The sequence below is a fragment of the Dipodomys spectabilis genome, unplaced genomic scaffold, assembly GCF_019054845.1.
Source record: "Dipodomys spectabilis isolate Male_0828 unplaced genomic scaffold, ASM1905484v1 ptg000360l, whole genome shotgun sequence".
Lineage (NCBI taxonomy): Eukaryota > Metazoa > Chordata > Mammalia > Rodentia > Heteromyidae > Dipodomys > Dipodomys spectabilis.
Genome location: NW_024871037.1, coordinates 4,736,531 through 4,756,432, shown reverse-complemented (window position 1 = coordinate 4,756,432; position 19,902 = coordinate 4,736,531). Strand labels below are relative to the sequence as shown.

At 44.7% G+C, this 19,902-nt stretch overlaps 1 protein-coding gene across 2 annotated transcripts in view; it reads right to left on the bottom strand.

Annotated features, from left to right (window-relative positions):
* The window catches only part of Tmem108 (transmembrane protein 108), a 125,227-nt gene that overhangs the window by 96,242 nt on the left and 9,083 nt on the right, over positions 1-19,902 (bottom strand). For both annotated transcript variants that reach the window (XM_042666055.1, XM_042666057.1), the window contains exon 2: positions 18,643-18,761. The gene's annotated coding sequence lies outside the window, so the exon portion shown is untranslated. The remainder of the gene's footprint in view (positions 1-18,642; positions 18,762-19,902) is intronic.

The window sequence follows — 19,902 nt, the reverse complement described above, 5'->3', positions numbered from 1 at the left end:
GGGTTCATTTCCTAACTTATGGCTCTGCAAAGAATGGTCACCTCATAACTTTGTTTATTCAATTATGTGTTTGGGGCATCCATCTTGTATTTAACAACAACAACAACAATAATAATGGCTCCCTAGGTGATGGTGGCTCCTGCTTATAATCCTAGTTACTCAGGAGGCTGAGATCTGAGGATTGTGGTTCAAGGCCAGTCTAGGCAGGAAAGTCCGTGAGACTCTTATCTCTAATAAACTACTCAAAAAGTGGCTCAAGTGGTAGAAAGCTTGCCTTAAGCGGAAGCAGCTCAGGGACAGTGCCCAGGCCCAGAATTCAAGCCCCAGAACCGGCAAAAAAAAAAAAGAATATCAGCTAAATAAACCTTTATTCTTTATAAATAACTCAGTGGTATTCAGTTACAGAAATGGGAAACAGACCAAGAAAGTGTATAATTACATATAACACGAGGTAGATGTGACAAACAACTGTGAAGCACAGATGCGGTCTCAGATCCTGTGCTTAGGCTGGGTAGACATTTTTACCTAATCCTCAAACTTACAAGGGCAGTCTTTTTCACTTGACTTTATGGATAAGGAGAGAGCAAATGAGAGCGAATGGGCAAGAGAGAGAGAAAGAGAGAAAGAGACAGACAGAGATAGAGAGAGAGACAGAGAGAAAGACAGAGAAAAAGAGAGAGAGAATTTTAAAAGATGCTACTCAGGAAGCTAAGATTTGAGGATCATAGTTTGAAGCCAGTCCGGCAGAAAAAGTCCATGAGACTCTTATCTCCAATTAATTACAAAGTGCTGGAAGTGGCGCTGTGGCTCAAATAGTAGAGCTCAAGGACAGTGCCCAGGCCCCGAGTTCAAACCCCAGGACTGGCACGCATGCACACACGCGTGTGCAGGCACGCATGTGCGTGCACACACACACACAAAAAAAGGTCATGAATACTTTAGAAATGAAGCGGGAAGAGGTGAGTCTAGGCATATGTGACTGGCTATTCTGCAAGGAAGGTGCTTTGCCTCTTGGCTAGGTGGTGATGGTAATGGGAACAGAGTACCTCTGGACACAGAGTGCAGTTAAGGCCAAGGACAGCGACACGGGGCCTCTCAGCCCTCATTACCACGCCCTGGACAAGGTCAGAGCCAAGGATCCTTTTCCAGGGCTTTCCATGTGAAATCTCTGCACTGTCCCCGACTTCTCTCTTTCTTTTCCAAGTTGAGCTCGTCAGTCAAGGAGAGAAATTAGTGGGAGATTAACAAGAGAAAAGATGAAAATGAATTTAAAAAATAGATGCTCTTGATTTAGAAAACATATAAATTCCATTTCCAAAATAAGGCTCTAAAAATTCAGTGCCCTTCAAGGCTGAAATTTGCTTTCTTTTTTTTTCTGACAAGTCAGAAAATGGTACATTGATCTAACGAAAGACTTCCACAATTTTTTTTTGAGTTTTTTTTTTTTTTTTTTTTGCAGGTGATATTAAAGCCTGGAGAATCTAAACCAATGATTCCTCAAATTTTTCCACAAAAGAAAACCAGTAAAGGTGCTGGGCATGACGGTGAGCCATGCCTGAACTTCTACCACTTGGGAGGCAGACAGAAAGATCCAGAGTTTAAGGCCAGCCTGGTATACACAGCAAGACCCTCTCTCAAAAAAAACGAGAGTAAGAATGATTATTACAGGCTGAGCGCTGGTGGCTCACGCCTGTCATCCTAGCTGCTCAGGAAGCTGAGATCCAAAGATGGCGGTTCAAAGCCAGCACGAGCAGGAAAGTTTGTGAGACTCTTATCTCTAAGGAACCACCAAAATGCCAGAAGTGAAGTGTGGCTCAAATCCTGGGGCTCAAGTGCCCAGGCCCTGAGTTCAAGCCCCAGTATTGGCACACACACACACACACACACAAATGAGTATTACAAAAAAATAAAGGAAGTTGGGAAGGAGGAAAGGAAAGAAGGAAGGCAGGAAGGCAGGCAGGAAGGAGGGAAGGAAGAAGGAAGAAAGGAAGAAAGGAAGGAAGGAAGGAACTCTAATAAGAAAGTATAATGTGTAACCCCTCTGCACAGTATTTTCACAATAAAAAAAAAAAAAGAAAGTACAATGTGACATCCCCTGAACACTTTTTGTGTATGAGCAGTTATGGAGATTGAACTCAAGGTTTACTTGCCAGTCAAGCATTCTTGAACCATACCTCCAGTCCCTTTCGCATTAATTATTTTTCAGATCGTGCCTTGGACCTTGATCCTACCACCTACACTTCCCTAGCTGGTATTATAGGTAGGAATCAGAATGCCCAGCTTGTTCTTTGATATAAGGTCTTCACTAACCTTTTCCCAGGCTGGCTTTGAACTGTGATCCTCCTATCACTACCTCCCTCACAGTATGGACTGCAAATGTACAACATCATGCCAGCTTCTTGTATGACACAGTCTTGCTTTCTTTTTGGTCCAGGCTGGCCTCAAAACATGATCCTTCAATCTCAGTCTCTCTCATAGAGCTGGGATTAAAGATATGAGCCACAGTGCCCAGCTCACTGAGACATCTTACTGTCATGAAAGTAAGAAAGTGGTCAAAGATTTATGGGGCTATGTGAGAAGGATGTTAAGAATCAGACTGAAGAGGCTCCCAGTCGCCAAATGCGAATCAAATGATAAATACAACTGATGATAACAAATTGAGTGAGCAGAAGCCCATGAGTATATAGTGGTATGCAATAAAAATAACAATAAAAGGAGAAAAGAGCAATACTTCTAACTCAATCTTATTCCCATCTCTGGACCTCTGGTTAAGAATCAGCAATCTCCTTCATGTTCCTTTCTCAGTGAATTCTGGCCTTGTAAAGAGCTCCCGCCCCCTCCATTATAAGAGTAAAAGAAGAAAATGAGTAAGGCCCACAGTGGGCAATGCCTTTGATGGCAGAGAAAGAAATTACCCTTCGGCATCAATCGCTTTGGAAAGAGACAGGTTGTATGGACAAAAAATGAACACAAACTCATTTTGTACTCAGAATTTCAGATAAGGAGGCAGAGGGACTCTTTCTTCTAATTTTGCCCTGTCCACCTCAGGCTTTGAACAGGCCACATTCTTTAAATGTTTGCAGAGCTCAAGAGATTGTAGAGTTAGATGAAGAAGAAAATAAAGCAGGATGCTTTCCTGAAGGGTACAGATGGCACCAGAAGGCTCACGAGTATAAGCAACTGTATGGTTTAATGGAAACACAGCTGGGAGCTGGTGGCTCACGCCTGTCATCCTAGCTATTCAGGAGGCTGAGATCTGAGGATCACAGTTCAAAGCCAGCCTGGGATGGAAAGTCTGTGAGACTCTTATCTCCAATGAACCACCAGAAAACTGGAAGTGGTAGAGCACTTGCCTTGAGCTGAAGAGCTGAACAGCGCCCAGGCCCAGGAGTTCAAGCCCCACGACCGTCAAAAACAAACAAACAAAACCCCACAGAAACACACCAGGCCCAGCAGGCCCTGGAGGGGCCTTACCACCTACTAGCAGTGGGTCCTGTGCCCCTGGCACTATGGCTTCTCTCTTAAAGGAGTTGGTCTTAATACCATTTACCCCACACTGTGGATCTGTGGACATCTGATACTCCTTTCTACTCTTGTGCCCCAGGCCCTGCATCTGTAAAAAGGGGCTGCTTAAAGCTCTTACATCTCAATGGGTTGTTGCTGTTGAGAATTAATGAGATAATAAAGTACTTAAAACAGTGCCTGGCACAGCTTACGTAAGCTGGTTACTTCCATTGCTTGTCCAAAATGTCTACAAAAGCTCCGACTTTCTCAAGGATGAATTCTGGGGCCTATAGCATCCAGCAGAAATCGCCCCCGTCTGACTTCTTTGTGCTCTTGTATCACTAGGTCGTCTTTCACGGCTCCTGGACCTGCAGACAGCATCAGATCCCCAACCCCAATGGGATGCCATTCCTTCTCTGTGCTCAGAAGAGAAGGGAGATAGGCTGGAACAAGTCTAATGGACTGGATTCACTGTTGTTATTCAGCGAGACCCAAGAGGAATTCGTCCAAAAGTAAAACCAAGCATTAAAAGAAAATCCCATGGGCCAGCATACCTAGCCTTCAAACACAGGTAGAGGAAGTGTGGTTGTACAACTGATGGATTGTTGCTAAGGCTGAAGCTTGCTACCTGTGCTTTGGGATGCTGCTGGTTCTGGGATTTATCTCATCACTTAAAAAAAAAATTATGACAAAAGAAAGGAGTTTACGACAAAGAAGGACAGGAAGAAACTCTTCTCCTCTATGAGCATTGTGTGGATGATGAGAGTAACACGGATGGCTTTCCAGCTTTTCTTTGTTGCCTCGAGCTGTGTCAGGAAGTTCATCTGTGGTATCTCGAGAAGTTTGATATGGAAGGCCTCAGCTTGGGTCACGGGGGGGGGGGGGGGGGGGGGACAGGCAGCTTTTAGAACTGATTCCCTCAGGACTATGAGAGGAGAGAGAAAGCAATGCCATCAATACAGGGGGACCTCCTCCCCCACCAACCTCATCTCCTAGTCACCCGACTGTCCTGCCCCTTTAGCAAAATGTGCTTCTAAAAAAAAAATTGCATAGTCCTTTATAAGAAACCCAGAAATACTGTCTTTCAAATGCCCTCTGGGTTAGAACTCTCCCCAAAATAAACCATTATTTCAGGGACATGAAAAGAAACAGACATTCCAATGAACGTGATGCCACAAAGAGAATTAAAACAAAACAAAGAACCATGGGACGCACGTTGTTCAAAGAAGTCCATTTTTAGCACAGAGCCTTCAAGTTCTAGGGACAGTTGTGTGGTCAGTGGGGGAAGTAAGTGCCTTCTGGAAGGTTGAGAAAAGGGCAAAAATACCTGGAAAGGAGCACCATGACCCACCAACGGACATCTTCCATTTTAATAGAGAGATTTCACACTTAATAAATGAGTCATTCAGTCTTATTCGACTTGGCCTTTGACTGAACAACACTGCAGTTTGGTTGTCATAATAAAAGCAAAAACGAGGAATACAGGACGACGCGATTAAATGGTGACTTCTCTGTAAGGTTAATTTTTCGATCTGATGAGTTAGAGCCATCAGTACCACGCCGATTGTTCTCCTGGCCGGGCATCCACTTGCCTATTTCTCTTTTTGAATCAAGAGGGAACGCATCCGTTTGCAGAGTCCCTGAGCTGAGGGACAAAGCAGATGAGGTAGCCTTGTCACCCCCCATAGGCGTCGGGATGGTGTGGATGCTGGAGTGGCCATGGAGTCACTGACGTGGCATTATGAACCACGGATACTCTGGCCTGCCTCTGCTGGTTCTGAACTTCTCATCATCTTTGACCTCTTGGTCCATTCTTTCGTAGATCGGATCCTCAGCGCAACCCTCTCCTCCTTCAGCCCTTCTTCCTTCGTTTTCGTAATCGCCAGCCAGGAGTGCGGCCGAACCACTGAAGGATCTGAGTACCCACATGACTTCAGCACATGTTGTACACATGCCCATCAGCCTCGTCTTTCACTCACAATTTCTAAAGCAATGAAGAGCTTTGTGACCAGGCAATTAATGACTTGGGCATTGATCTCGTAACTTTCAGATTTATAGAGTAAACTTTATATAAAATGTCAAATACACCCATTGTAAGGATGAACCTATATTTTGTTAGATACATGTAGACCCTGCTCTCCCCCCTAACCCTCTCCTGGGCATTGAACTTGGGATCTGGGCACTGTCTCAGATCTTTTGCTCAAAACTATCACTCTACCACTTGAGCCACAGCTCCACTTCCAGTTTGTTTGTTTGGGGTTTTTGTTGTTGTTGTTTTGGTGGTTAATTGGAGATAAGAGTCTCACAGACTTTTTCTGCTGTGGGCTGGCTTCGAATCTCATTCTCAATTTCCTTAGTAGCTGAGATTACAGGCGTAAGCCACCAGTACTCAACCTGAACTTCTCTTTCTAACCTCCTCCCTGCTCTCGTCTTCTTTGATATGTTTTACATTGCCCTGATGAGCCGTCCTTCCCCCTTGCTTTGGACTTTGGGAAGGTCCATTTGCACTTTTTCCAAGGTACCTGTTTCAGATTCCTTCACTCTAACCCATTCACTTACTCTGCTCACCCCCCCATCAATTGCTTTTTTTTTAAGGAATATCACCCGTCAAACCATCTGTTACTTCCTCTGTGACTCACTGCTGGTACAAAGCTGTTTCCCACAGCAACGAAACCCAAGAGGGTGTGCTCAATGACTGTCCATCATCGTACCATCTCATGAAGAAGACACAAGAGTGGTGAGAGGGAGATGGTGGCCAGAGGAGGAGACGCTGAGGGATGTGACAAAGTGACAAAGGAAAGGACAAAAGGAAACAAAAATAGCAATGAGGTAGAAATTGTGAGGGTTAGAATGACAATGACATCGCGCTGCAAGAAATCACAGCAAAAGAGCAAGAGAAGTCTGTGATCAGAACAAACCAAGCAAACAAAACCTGACTTTACACACAGCAGCCAAACAAACATTTGAAAATGAGGCAATGCCAAACCCTGGTGGCGATTTGGGGGGAAACTGTAACCTACCACGAGTGGCTACTGGAGGAGGCATACTGGCTAAGTTATGGGATGAGAACATTAGTAGTGACTGGCCTAATTAAATGGAGCTTGGGAATTTCATTCCCAATGTCAGTTCCTAGAACTCTCAGACTCCAGCCAAGATTAGGAGCCTGTTGCTGGGTTGGGGGCCTTTGCTTGTGGAAAGGGAGCTGGAGGGAATCTGAATGAGGGGTTGGGGGGGGGGGCATAGCTCTGGTCATGGAGTGCCAACCAATGAATGACAGCCAGCAGCAGATACCGAGTTTGAGAATCTGAGCACAAGTGCATAGATAGATGGGTATAAAACATGGTGGGTGGCCTCCATAAGGAAGCAGACTAAGTAGATCCGGGTTTCTATGGACTACACTCTCTCCCGACCATCCCTAATTCATGTGATGATCTCCTAACTCCAGTACTTCAGAAATGGGATTCCACTGGGGAGACAGAGGTAACTAGATGAACATGAAGTCATTAGAGTAGGCCCAAAGCCAATACGGCCAGTGCCTTGGTAAGAAAAGGAAATTTAGACGTAGACTTACATAGACAGAATAAGGACAAAAGGAAATAGACCGTTTCACATGCAAAGGAAGAAAGCCTCAGAGGAAGCTAACTCTGTCCAATCAATACCTTGATCTCAGAGTTTTCATCTTTAGAAATTGTAAAGAGATTTTTTTTAAAGGAATAGAATCATTTTTATTCTTCTTTTAAAAAATTTAAATTGTTATGATAAGAGTGATGGACAGAACAAAGCAGATTATTTTATTCTTGATGCTACCTAGCCCAAGGTGCTTTGTTATAGTCACCCTAGTGATGTAGTACACTAAGATTATACAATGCCAGGCACCAGTGGCTCACACCTGTCACCCTAACTACTCAGGAGCCTGAGATCTGAGGATCACAGCTCAAGGCCAGCCTGGGCAGGAAAGTCCGTGAGACTCTTATTTCTAATTAACCACCAGGAAACCGGAAGTGGCGCTGTGGCTCAAAGTGGTAGAGTGCTTACCTTGAGCTGAAGAGCTCAGTGTTGGTACCCAGACTCAAGGTTCAAACCCTACAACCAACCAAAGAAGCAGGAGAAGGAGAAGGAGGAGAAGGAGAAGGAGAAGGAGAAGGAGATTAGATTATATGGGTGTTTTCTATACTGTACTGCAACTTATTTAAATTTTTGAAATTATTTACAAATAAGAAAAAAGAGAATGTCTACTGCACAACTCCTGACCATTGGGTACCATAGAAAGTATTGCTTAACGAAGAGGAAGAAAGAAAAAAAAAAAAAACCCACAAGAATTCCCAAGTTGCTGCCTTCAAAAAGATCAGATCTTAGCTAGCTGGCTGGTGTTCCCGACCGCCATCTCAATGTGAGTTTCTTGTGGGTAGTAAATGTGGAGTTTCAAAAGAGAGACCACCAATGGACACTGAAAGTTGCTGCTGCTGTAGCCTGGGCCCTGCACCCTCCCCAATGTAGGACATAATTCATTTCTGATGACATGAAGTTGTTGAATGAACAAGCTGCAGAGAAAGCATTCGCCGCAGGGAGTTTATTGTACTCAGATCCATCCAAATGCTTTTACTGTAGCTGGCCTGCCAGGATGTGGACAATGCTTTGTTAAAGAGTCAATCCGTGTGATAAACATTAGCATGAGATTTAAATCGTGCCCTCCTCTTAATCTTATTCTTCAGAGTTCATTATGTGTTTCCTTTGCATCTGTATTTCAGATACTGTAAGTTGCAACAGTGTTCAGAGCCTTTTCCAGTGGAGAATTCACCTTTCATTTCTTTAGCTTTTTCAATGCTCACCGCTGAGGAGAGAGGGGGCAGTGCTGTCAGATTCACTACAGCTCTGCTCTTGCCCAGGATGAGGTGTTCAATGCCAGTGGTGATCTGGGGAAGCCAGCTGTGTCCTTCAGCCTGGGCCTATCTGCTCACCTGGGCAAGCCTTTTCAACCAGACAGGCTAAATGGAGGACAGGGCCAAAGCACTTCCATCAGGACTCAAGGAGTGAAGACTTTGAGGGCCCTATTGTTGCCTAGCAAATCTCCCCAAAGCAGTTACATTAGATGATCTTCTGGATATGACTCTAAAATAATCTACCTTAACACCTCTCCAGAGGGGACACCATGAGGGGAAAAAAATGTGTTACTGGAGGCTGGTGGCTCTAGCTACTGAGGAGGCTGAGATCCATAGGGTGGTAGTTCGAAACCAGCCAGGCAGAAAAGACCATGAGACAGCATTTTGAAAAGAACCAGCAAAAAGCTGGGCTGGAGGTGTGGATCAAGTGGTAGGATAACAGCTGGGCAAGGAGCAAACCAAGCCAGTGTAAGGCCCTGATTTCAAACTCTGGTACTGCCAAAAGAGAAAAAAAAAGTTCTTTGAGCCAGACGTTTTTATACCTCAATATTCATGTGGCTTCTTATACAGTTGACCCAAAATTCTAAGATGAAAACCATACAATGTAGATATTCAGGATGGGCTGAGTTAACAACGTACGTGAATAGCCCAAGAATACTGAAGATTCTAGTTGCATGGATTTCTTCCTACCAACAAACTCGTGAGCAAAAAGGAGACTAAGTCAAGTCAATGCAAATCACACTCGAGTACGAAATTGCTAGCCCAGATTAATAGCTAAATACAAAAGATCAAAATACAAAATCATTACGAACACTTAAGTTATTCTTACAGTATTAAAAAAATTAAAAGTCTTAGTGTTGTAGACCAGAGTATATGGAAAGGAGACCAAAACAAAACAAAACAAAACAAAAACAAAGGATTAAGAAAGAGAAGGTGAAGAGGAGAATAGGAGGAGAATGCAGTCAGGGAAGGTGAAGAGGAGAAGAGGAGGAGAGGAGAATGCAGTCAAGCTAGGGGTATACCACACGAGCAAGCCAGGTCACCCTTTTCAACATTCCCTTTCCCTCACTCTTCCTAATCTTGTAGGATATACATCGTTAACAGAGCAGCGGGGCGCTGGTGGCTCACTCCTGTCATCCAAGCTGCTCACGAGGCTGAGATCTGAGGATCTCAGTTCCCAGTCAGCCTAGGCAGGAAAAGTCCGTGAGACTCTTATCTCCAGTGAACTACTCAGAAAACTGGAAGTAGCATTGTGGCTCAAGAGGTAGAGCACTAGCTTTGGGCATAAAGAGACTCAGGGACAGTGTCCAGGCCCAAAGGACCAGTTCCTCCCCGCCCTCCCCCCCCAAAAAAAAGCATAAAGCTCAAGTGTGGCTTATATCACATGAGTAAAAGGTTGAAGATGATTTTGTAAATCAAATGAACAAAAGAAACTCCAAGATGCTTCCAGCTTGATAGCCAGGGGAGCGTCGCCATTGTTTGAGAACATGGGCAGGTGTATTCATGCTAAATGTGTTGTAATTGAGAATCGATAGGAAGCACACTCTGCTTCAATCAATGCCCAGGGCTTGCCCTCACAACCCTATTCACGTCACATTGTGTTTTGTTAAACAGCACTTGGGAATTAAAAGCCTGTTTGTTGGTTGAGCACTTGGAAAACTGAGCTCTTGGGAAGTATTTCTTGGGATGACAGTTAGGACCTTGGCATTTACTCTTCCTGACAAACCTCATCTTGCATGGAAGGAAACAAACACTGAGAAAAGGAATCAGTGCTCAAGGTTGTACAGAAAAGTCCGTTTCTGATGGAAGCAGACAGACCTGGTTACTATGAAAGTCTAGGAACATCGTTTTCACCATCATAGGTATAGGGAGGAGGAAGCAGCTGTAGAAACTTATTGACGGAATTAGGTTACTGAGGTCCCACCAATGGAAATCTATGATCCAGATCAACTCTGACATTCGGATGCTCAATTAGCTCATCAATCAACACACTTTGGGGCTGGGAAGGTGGCTCAGTGATAGCGTGCTTGCTTTGCATCCATGAGGCCCTGGGTTCGATTCCTCAGCAACACATAAGCAGAAAAAGCCGGAAGTGGCGCTGTGGCTCAAATGGTAGAGCGCCACCCTTGAGCTGAAGAGCTCAGGGACAGCGCCCAGACCCAGAGTTCAGGCCCCACGACCAACAAAAATAAATAAATAAGTAAATAAACACACTTTGCAGAGCTCTGTGGTGGACAGGCAGAGAAGAGGACTCAGGCAGGTGAGCATGCCCTGTGCCAGACCCACCACATACCATAAGGTAGATTGTGTGATTTCCTTTCTAAAACCAGGGAAATTGAGACATGAAACATTTTCCCAAACACCACATTTGTAAAATCTATTAAAGACCGGATAGAAATACAGAGCTCTTTGGCTAGTATGTCCATGTAGTACTACAGATGGTCTCTGGAAAGGTGGGGGGAAGAGAGGACACTGTATGGGGTGGGGGGAGAAAGGAATGAAGGAGCAGCTTAAATAAAGAGTAGGAAGAACTCAGAAAGGGGAGGTAGACTGGGGCCTGTGCACTGTCTTCAAGCCTGCTCAGGAAATATCCGCCTGCAGCCAGCGGGGAGCCACAGAACTCCAGAAATAAAAAAATAAAAAAGACTAAGAAAGCACACCTACTTGGTAAATAAAATGACAGGGTTAAGGGAAGAAAGGAAAAGATGTAAGGGGCCTGAGGACAAACCCCAGAAGAAACAAAAAGTAAATTTCCAGGACTGGACTAATACGTGCTTTGATATGTGCTTTGCGTCTCTCCAAGTCAAGACATGATTTTTCTAAATGGAGGGTTCCTAAATAACATTCTGTCATCTGAAGCTCAGCTCAAAGTGTGCTCATGTCAATAATCAGATATCTCAGAAGTGAGCTTGACAAGTTCTTTGCCACGGAGAAGGGGCCGTTTTGATGGCACAGGGGATGTAGGCCTCCTTGTCCACCAGGGACCCTCTCTAAGGGGGTAGGAGGATGCTGAAGGGAACTGTTCACCTTCCAAGATATTACATAAATCACGGCCTTGCCTCTTTGAAAAGGGAAGGCTTCGTGGGCTTCAATGGTGGGGCTGGGAGAGGAAGGGCTGAGGAGGCACCTTCCCGCTGTGGTTCCTGGGAAGGCAGTTCCGGGGTAGGGGGTTTTAGCCCTAGGCCTTCAAGCATCTGTACCTAAAGCCCTTTTCCTCTCAGTGTGAATTTATCCCCTTAGGAACTCCACGGGGAGTTGCGTGTGACAGGACTGGATTCAAAGATTTCGGATTCATGGTACCCAGCCATCTTTCAGAATCTCTCTACACCCCAGAGAGAGCAAATTCCCTTTACTATTGGTACAGAATCTTCACGGGGAGTGCGAGGGGGGGGGGGTGCTGCAAATTAATTCTTGATTTGATGAGAGTGCATCATTTTGCTTTCTTTTTGTAAAAAAAAGAAAACAAAACAAAACGACATATACATGAATTTGAGTTACTTTAGCTTACACTGTAAGATGAGTGTTTCCTTAAATCTAAATGGAAGAGTTTAATCTTCTGACAATATGTTGTTAGCTGTATGTGAATCTTCCTGTTCAGAGGAAGCATGGTTATATGTTAAGATCAACTGGATACAATTCTTCCTTCTGTATTAAAAAAAATAGTTCCAGAGAGGGGACAGAGAGCCTCACCGAGTCAGAACAGGAAACCTGAGCAAATGATTCATCTCTGCGCTCCACATCCCACCAGTTCGCAGCTGGAAGAAAAGAGCGCATCCCTACCCACCCTTCGCTAACAAAGGACCTTCTCCCTTCAGCCAGTGGATGAAGAAACCTTGCTGGACTCCTTTCAGCAGAAGCTGTGCAGCTTTAAGAAAAATACTGATACTCTGTATGTGCCGCACCTCCCCACCCTCCCCCCTCCCCCCGTCCCGGCTCATGATCCAGCTACTCAAGAGGTGTTAGGGTCTTAAGTGAATCTGATGAAATGGTGGCTGTTGCTGTTGGTACTGGCTCGGGGGCACTCCTCACACAGCTGCGTAGGTCCAATCGCAGCTGGGCCCAGGCTTCTTTCTCTGACGTAGAACCAGAAGTAAAGGCCAGGCCTTCTGCAAGATCAGAATGCATTCTTTTGTAAAGTCACTCCATCACTGGTGCCACTGAATCCCACGCTCCAAGGTCTGGGGTGAAGAAATGAACAAGAGACGCTACTGTGGAAGAAATCACTTAAACCCAACTTTAGCAAGGCAGTAATCTCCAAATGCAACACTTCCATGCAGGCTATTTTTAGAGTCATAAGCCACGTTATTTTCCTTTTTATCAGGTCTGGAATCATTACAAACCCAGCTGTTGAATAACACTCGTCAAAGATGTCAAAACGTCTTTCAACACTGAGACAGTCACCTAGCCATTATTCCTGTGGGACAGATACACGGGTTGGCTGAGAGAACCACATCTGACACGTGCAAAAAGAAAAAAAAATAAGGTGTGTGTGTGTGCGTGCGTGTGTGCGTGCGTGTGTGCGTGTGTGTGTGCGTGCGTGTGTGTGCGTGTGTGCGTGCGTGTGTGCGTGTGTGTGTGTGTGCGTGTGTGTGTGTGTGTGTGTGTGTGTGTGTGTGTAATCACCCACTCCGGCAATTTCTCTACCATTCTACATTTGGGAGATAGCCAGCGTTTTCAGAGAAAAGAACAGACTGGAGCTTTCTCACAATTGCTACTAGATACATAGGTTCTACAGCTGATCTTCCAATTCTGTCATGCCCATCACCCCCAAACACTTTCTATTGATCCCAGGAATTACGTACTCAGGGTCTATAAAACTGGAGAAGAGTGTGATGTTCTGTCAGTCTACTCTGCTCTTGCTTCCATCTTGGGAAACTCTAAGAGTGGTAGCCCCCACAGCTGGTTGGACAGAGACCGAGCCTCAGTAACTCTCAGTTTGCCTGGAATGAGATCTTGGACAAGTAGAGACGAGAGGTAGGAGAGAGCTACTGTGCTCCTTTTTCTCTAGAGCTGGACCATATGCAGATCCTCAGTTAGGGTCATGGTGACAGGGAGGGAGAACAGGACTGGGAGGAGCCAAGAGAAGGAACCAACGTGAGGATGCTGAGCCACGTGAGTGGCTGAGAAGCAAAATGGGGACCAACCAACTACAGTGAGTGCAGACACAGCCCTGGGGGTAACGATGGCCTAGAGAACCAACAGGCTCCTGAGAAAAGTCCTGTGTCCATGAGTGGCTACATCAACTCTGGTAGAGTCAGGTAGTGGAATATATTATTCTTCAGTACTAAGAGGAAATGATCAAACCATGGACACGCAAGAAGGATACTTAAAATGCATATTGCTAAGTGGAAGATTTACCCATCTGAGAAGGCTCTATACTGTATGACTACAACTATAAGATGCTCTAGAAAGAGCAAAACTACAGAGAGAAAAGAAACATCAATGCTTTCCAGAGAACATAGGAGGAAAGGAGATATAAATAAGCAGAATATGGAGGATTTTTAGGACAGCCAGAATATCCTGGATAATGCTCTAATGGCAGACAGATGTCATACATTAGCCCAACACCGAGAGTGAACTCTAACATAAACTATGATCTTTGGTTGATCGTGATGTCAACATAGCTCATCAATGGTAATGAATGTGCCATTTGGGTGAGAGATTTGATCACGGGAGAGACTATATACCTGTCGGAGCAAGGGTATAAAAGAGGTACTTTCCCCTCTCAATTTTACTCAAAGCTAAAACCACTTTTTTAAAAAATGAAGCCTTTTTAAAAGACATGGAAAGAAATGCACCCCATCAGAAGTGAATAAGTGGAAGGCTGTGCAAGGCTTGATCAACCTCTCCTCCCTCCCTTCACCTCCAGCAAGAATATCAAAGGCAGATTAAGCCTCCTTCTTATTCTCTCTGTCATCTAAAACAATCTTGGGCTCAGTTTATCTTTCAATTACATCTTTTAAAAGCACATCTTTATTCCCCCCCTTTTCATTTGTGCTAATGATCATTTCTGAGCAATTAATACTGGTAATATTAATAGATAGTATCAACAGAAAATTCTTCTGTAATACTGTAGGGCAGAATCACTCAATCGGTGCTGTAATATGTCTGTGCTGGAAATTTTGCTTGAAGACACGTTCCTCAGAGGGGAAGCTCATCAGCTAATACCCTCTTATGAAACACATTTTTTTTTTTTGAGCCAAAGTTGGGACTTGCAAGAAGAGAGGTGAAAATTCTCTTGTCACCTCTCCCAGACTCTTTGTAGAGCTCTAGGCAGTATCGAACAAGACATGCTGTACAAACAAGCCTGGCCACAGAGGTTCAGGGCAGGGAGAGGACAAATGGGAAGAGACAGCTCAGCAGTCTTGGATGAAAGGGCAAATATTTTAGAGACAGCGCATTCGAGTATGTCAGAGGGCATGGCCATGGCCCTTTGGGTAGCAGACAGCTGCTGCAGCAAGTTAAAAAGTTTAGCAAGTTCAAAGTCGCCCCAGGACAGAGACTGTTTTTTTGTTTTTTTTTTAAGGATTTTTGTTTTCAAAGAATCAGGGTCTTGGTACAAAAAGAGCATGCACGGCGTGACTACAAACTTGGATTTCTAAGAGAGAGGGACCTCTGAAGATTAAAGCCAGACTCTGCAATAGAATATTCTCAGTTGATGGGCAGGCTCCCTATCTGCCCTGTACAAGTTGGTAGCCATGGGCTGGGAAGGTGGCTCAGTGGTAGAGTGCTTGCCTAGCATGCATGAAGCCCTGGGTTCGATTCCTCAGTACCACATACACAGTAAAAGCCGGAAGTGGCACTGTGGCTCAAGTGGCAGAGTGCTAGCCTTAAGCAAAAGAAGTTCAGGGAATAGTGTCTAGGCCGAGTTCAAACCCTAGGAATGGCAAAAACAAAAAAACAAGATGGTAGCCACTAATGTCATGTGACTGGCTATGGGGGCACTTGAAATATGGCTCAGGCAAAGGAAGAACTGAGTTATAATTAATTTAAATAAAAGTAGTCCGAGGTAGTTAGTAGCTACCTTAGTGGATAATATAGACAAAAGCTTAGCTCATGTGTTGATAAAAACAAAAAACAAAAACCAAAAAGTTATCACAAGAAAACCTTAAATTGAAGCTGGGCACTGGTGGCTTACGCTTGTAATCCTAGCTGCTCAGGAGGCTGAGCTCTGAGGATCATGGTTCAAAGCCAGCCTGGGCAGGAAAGTCCCCGTGAGACTCATCTCCAATGAACCACCAGAAAGCCAGAAGTGGCGCTGTGGCTTAAGTGGAAGAGCGCTCGCCTTGAACTGAAGAGCTCAAGGACAGCACCCAGACCCAGAGTTCAAGCCCCACTACAGAACCTTAAATTGAACAACTGGAAAAACACTTTCTCAGTGTCTTTGGCAATAACAGATACAATTTATAAGACATTGTTATATCACAAACCACTAGATACAATGATACCTCTGGAGTTTCCATGTCCATCAGAAGTTCTTTGGCGTCTTGTCAGACACAAACTGCTAGGCTCACCCTGACAGACCATGACTCAGTAGGTCTGTATATTTCTAAGGAATACACAGGCAATTCTTGATATTATTGGTGGAGGGATCACACTTTGAGTAGCACTAGGTATAGAAAAATTCAATATCGAACACCAGCCTCCTCCTACCACAGTAAAGTTTCACTTGCTGCCAGAGAATGCAAGTTTTCTTTAACTTGTTCATTCTCTCTCTCTCTCTCTCTCTCTCTCTCTCTCTCTCTCTCTCTCTCTCTCACACACACACACACACACACACACACACCCAGAACAGCAAGACTAATAACAGTAGCTCACCATACCAAGAGAGAAAACAGCTGTTTTGTGAACCACTCCGAAATCAACAGGCACCAGGAATACCACCGTAACAGCTGACATCTAACCCTAGCACCGGTCCTGTCCTAGAGTTGACCTGAACTTCTCTACTTGAATAGATTACTTCTTTATGTAGTTCAGTGAACAGCGTCTTTCACTACTCCAACACAAAGTACTGAAGAACATCAAAAGAAAACCTAAACATATTTTATGTATCACTCCAAGGGCATACTGAGAATGATCCCTTTCCATAGCTCACTCTAAACAGAAGAATTAGAAATGTAAAACCTCTATTAAAAAAAAAAAGATTTTCTCCAAATGGTCTCGGATTTTTATTATATTACTTGCGAAAATTAGTGGGGGTCAGCAAGCCATTGGGGAAGAGATGTTTCTTTTGGAGGTTATTTCCTTATGTCCTTTGGTCTAATTACCCATGAGTCATTTCAGCATTAAGAGATCACCCTGTCAGATGCAATTTCTGCGACCGCTCTTCCAATCCTCCTCCTTTCCACCCTGTTCCTTCTTCATTGTTCTCAACATTGCAAAGGAAAATCTCTATCTGGAAGAGATTGTGGCCCTGAGCTAGAACGTGACACACACACATTCAGAATTTAATACTACCCATTATTTCCCACGCAACTAAACTTCATCCCACGCCAGATCCCTATGCTACCCCAAGGGATCACCATCAAAAATAACAGGAGAGATGCATGGGTCCTGAAATTTGGGGGAGACAATTATTATTATCATCCTAAAGGAGTCACCAGGTACTATGTATCTTGGTTTTTTGTTTTGTTTTTATGCTGAGCTATTTTACAGGTAGGGAAATTGAAGGAACATGAAGAAAAGTAATTAAAATATACTTCCAGAGAAACTTGGGAGTGAAATAAAATCTTTGCACTCTTCCAGCTGTGATTCTCACCCACGAGACTTTATCTACTGGGAAACGTACAACCATCTTTGGAGACTTCAGTTCTCAGCCTCCTGAGTTAGCTAGGAATACAGGCGTGAGCCACCGGCGGCCGGCTTACGTAACTTTCTCTGGTTCCTAATGGAAAGTCAGAATGATTCCCTCTATAATTTGATTCTTGTACAATATTTACCCACAAATGTGTCAGTCAAGTGCTATTCCTGACATGTTATCCTTTCTTCTTTTATTTATTTTTTTTAGCTCATTCTTAAAATAGAGGAGGCTACCAGAGCCACTGAGAAAAAGGAAGGCTGTTTAGCAAAGCGAAGCTCCTTCCTGGCTATGAGAAAAGCTAGCAAGGACCAGAACCTTGACCCCCGTATACTGTGGTCTGCAGCCGGCTGCTCACCTGAGCTCTTCCGCTGATAGCGCAGCTCTGTGGCCGCCTGGCCCTGCTTTTCTTATCTCTAAGCACGTGTGTCCCTCCGGAGCAGCAATGATGTACACTTACCGGACTCTCCAGAGATCTGCGGCCCTTAATTGTCTATTTCGTTCAGTAAGTGGTACTCATTACTGAGCCACACATGGTACCTGCCTACGGCAGCCTTTCTGGGTGCCCTCTGGCTCAGCCTGAGTGAGGCACCATTATCAAGAGATGGCTCCCCCGTATTAAATGCAGGTGTTTCAACAATCAGGCTTTCAGCTGATTACTTGCTTTTTTTTTTTTTTAACCTCCTTGTCCCTCTATTCATCATCCTAAGCTCTGCTTACATTAGTATTGATCATTAATTTCCTCTTCCAGGAGTCTGGTTTTAGTCAAAGCTTGGGAAGTTGGGAGAGTGCAGGAAGGAATCGATGTCCTTTCTACCCTTTCTTCCTACACTTGGGCCCTGAAAAGTTCACACGGAACAGTGAGTTCGTCCTGCTGTTTCCTGGCACAAACAAAACCTCAAAGGCACCGAACTAGGGGCTGCAAACACGAGGTGGGGGGGGCAAGGTGGGGGGGAATGGACTTGTCCAGGGGCGCTGGATGAAGAAGACAGAATGGGCAGAACTGGGCGCTTTGCTAATGCTATGTCCACTTTCCCAAGAACTTTCACCTTCAAGCCATTACCTTCAGGGAAAATATACTGAGGCAGGGGAAAGTTTAGCAGAGTGACCCACAAAGGAGGTGAAGGGTAGGTGAGCGAACAAGGAGTCAGCAGAGCTAGCAACATGATACAACATCAAGGAATAGACAACCAGCCCCCTTTCCCTCCCTGTAGCACAGCTCAGGAAGTCCTCGGGACCACTCCTACATAAATCACACTCTATACACACATGCCACAGATTCCCGGGCTGAGCTAGTTCCCAACTCATCTCATTGGCCCGAGTCTTCTGTGAGGCTGCTGATTTGCACCGCTGTCTATGAGTTGTATCAATAAAGCTTCAGGTGTCTTTCAGCCAGGAGGCCTTCGAGCGCAATGATGCCAGGAACTCTGAGAACAATGGCAGGGAGCGAGTGGGCCTTACCCTGGAGTGGAGGGTGTGGAAGCCTTCAGACGCACTTACATCCTCATGACCCATCGGCTAGGCTGCTTTTCACCACCACTCAGTCACTTCTGCATGCTGGAAGGAACGATCGCCAGCTGCTATAAAGACAAAAATGAATGCATGCATTAGACCCAAGAACCAGAACGTCAAGCCCCAAGCCTCTGTTCAAGTGAATTGTTTAGAGGAGACTTAAGTGCCCGACACACTCTTAATGGTTCAAATTCAATAAAAGTGCTTTTGTTTCCTATATATGTCCTTCAGAGATGGAAAATCAGCTACTCAAGCCATCCTAACGCAGCGATCCAGGCACTCACATTCTTGCCTGGTTTGCTGCAGCTTTTGTGCTCCCAACTGAGCCATGCCTCCAGTCCAGCTTTTTGTGGGTTAATGGGAAAATGAAGCCTCTTGGACTTTACTGCTTGGGTTGGCTTTAAACTACAATCCTCCAGGTCTCAGTCTCCTGAGTAGCTAGGATTACAAGTGGGAGCTAATGGTACGTGACTCAACTCCTGTGTCTTTAGAACATAATCCCCAGTTTTCCTAGCGAGAGTCTTCTCCATTCTAGCTAACTGGGAATAGAAAATAACATGAAAGAATTTGCACGGGTAGTATGCGCGTGTGCACGTGTGTTTCCTAAAAGTAGTTCACAATATTTTTTTTAAGGTATGTGTGTATGTGTTGATTCTGGGCCTTAAACTCAAGGCCTGGGCACTGTCCCTGAGCTTTTTTTTTATTATTATTATTGTGAAAATGCCATACAGAGGGGTTACAATTACATGGGTAAGATAATGAGTACATTTCTTATCAAGCATTGTCCTCCTCCTTTGTTTCCCCTTCCCACCCTTCCCATCTCCCCCCTCCCCCCCCTTCCCCCCTCCCAGAGTTTCTTTTGCTCAAAGCTAGCATTCTGCCACTTGAACCACAGCTGTACTTCTGTTTTGTTAGTGGTTTATTGGAAGTAAGAGTCTCATGGACTTTCCTGCCTTGGCGGGCTGTGAACCAGGATCTTTAGACCTCAGCCTCCTGAGCAGCTAGGATGACAGATGTGAGCCACCAGCTTCAAATTTTTCTACCTCCACTTAACGTTCTTTGGCTGGCTTAGACTCAACCGTACTCAACCACACTTAACCCTATGGGTTATGAGCAGCCAACAGGATCGTATGAGGCTAAACCAGGCTCAGCCAAGGCAGCAGTATTCGGTTTAGAGTAGGAAGCTCTGGATGAGATTCTAGCACAATA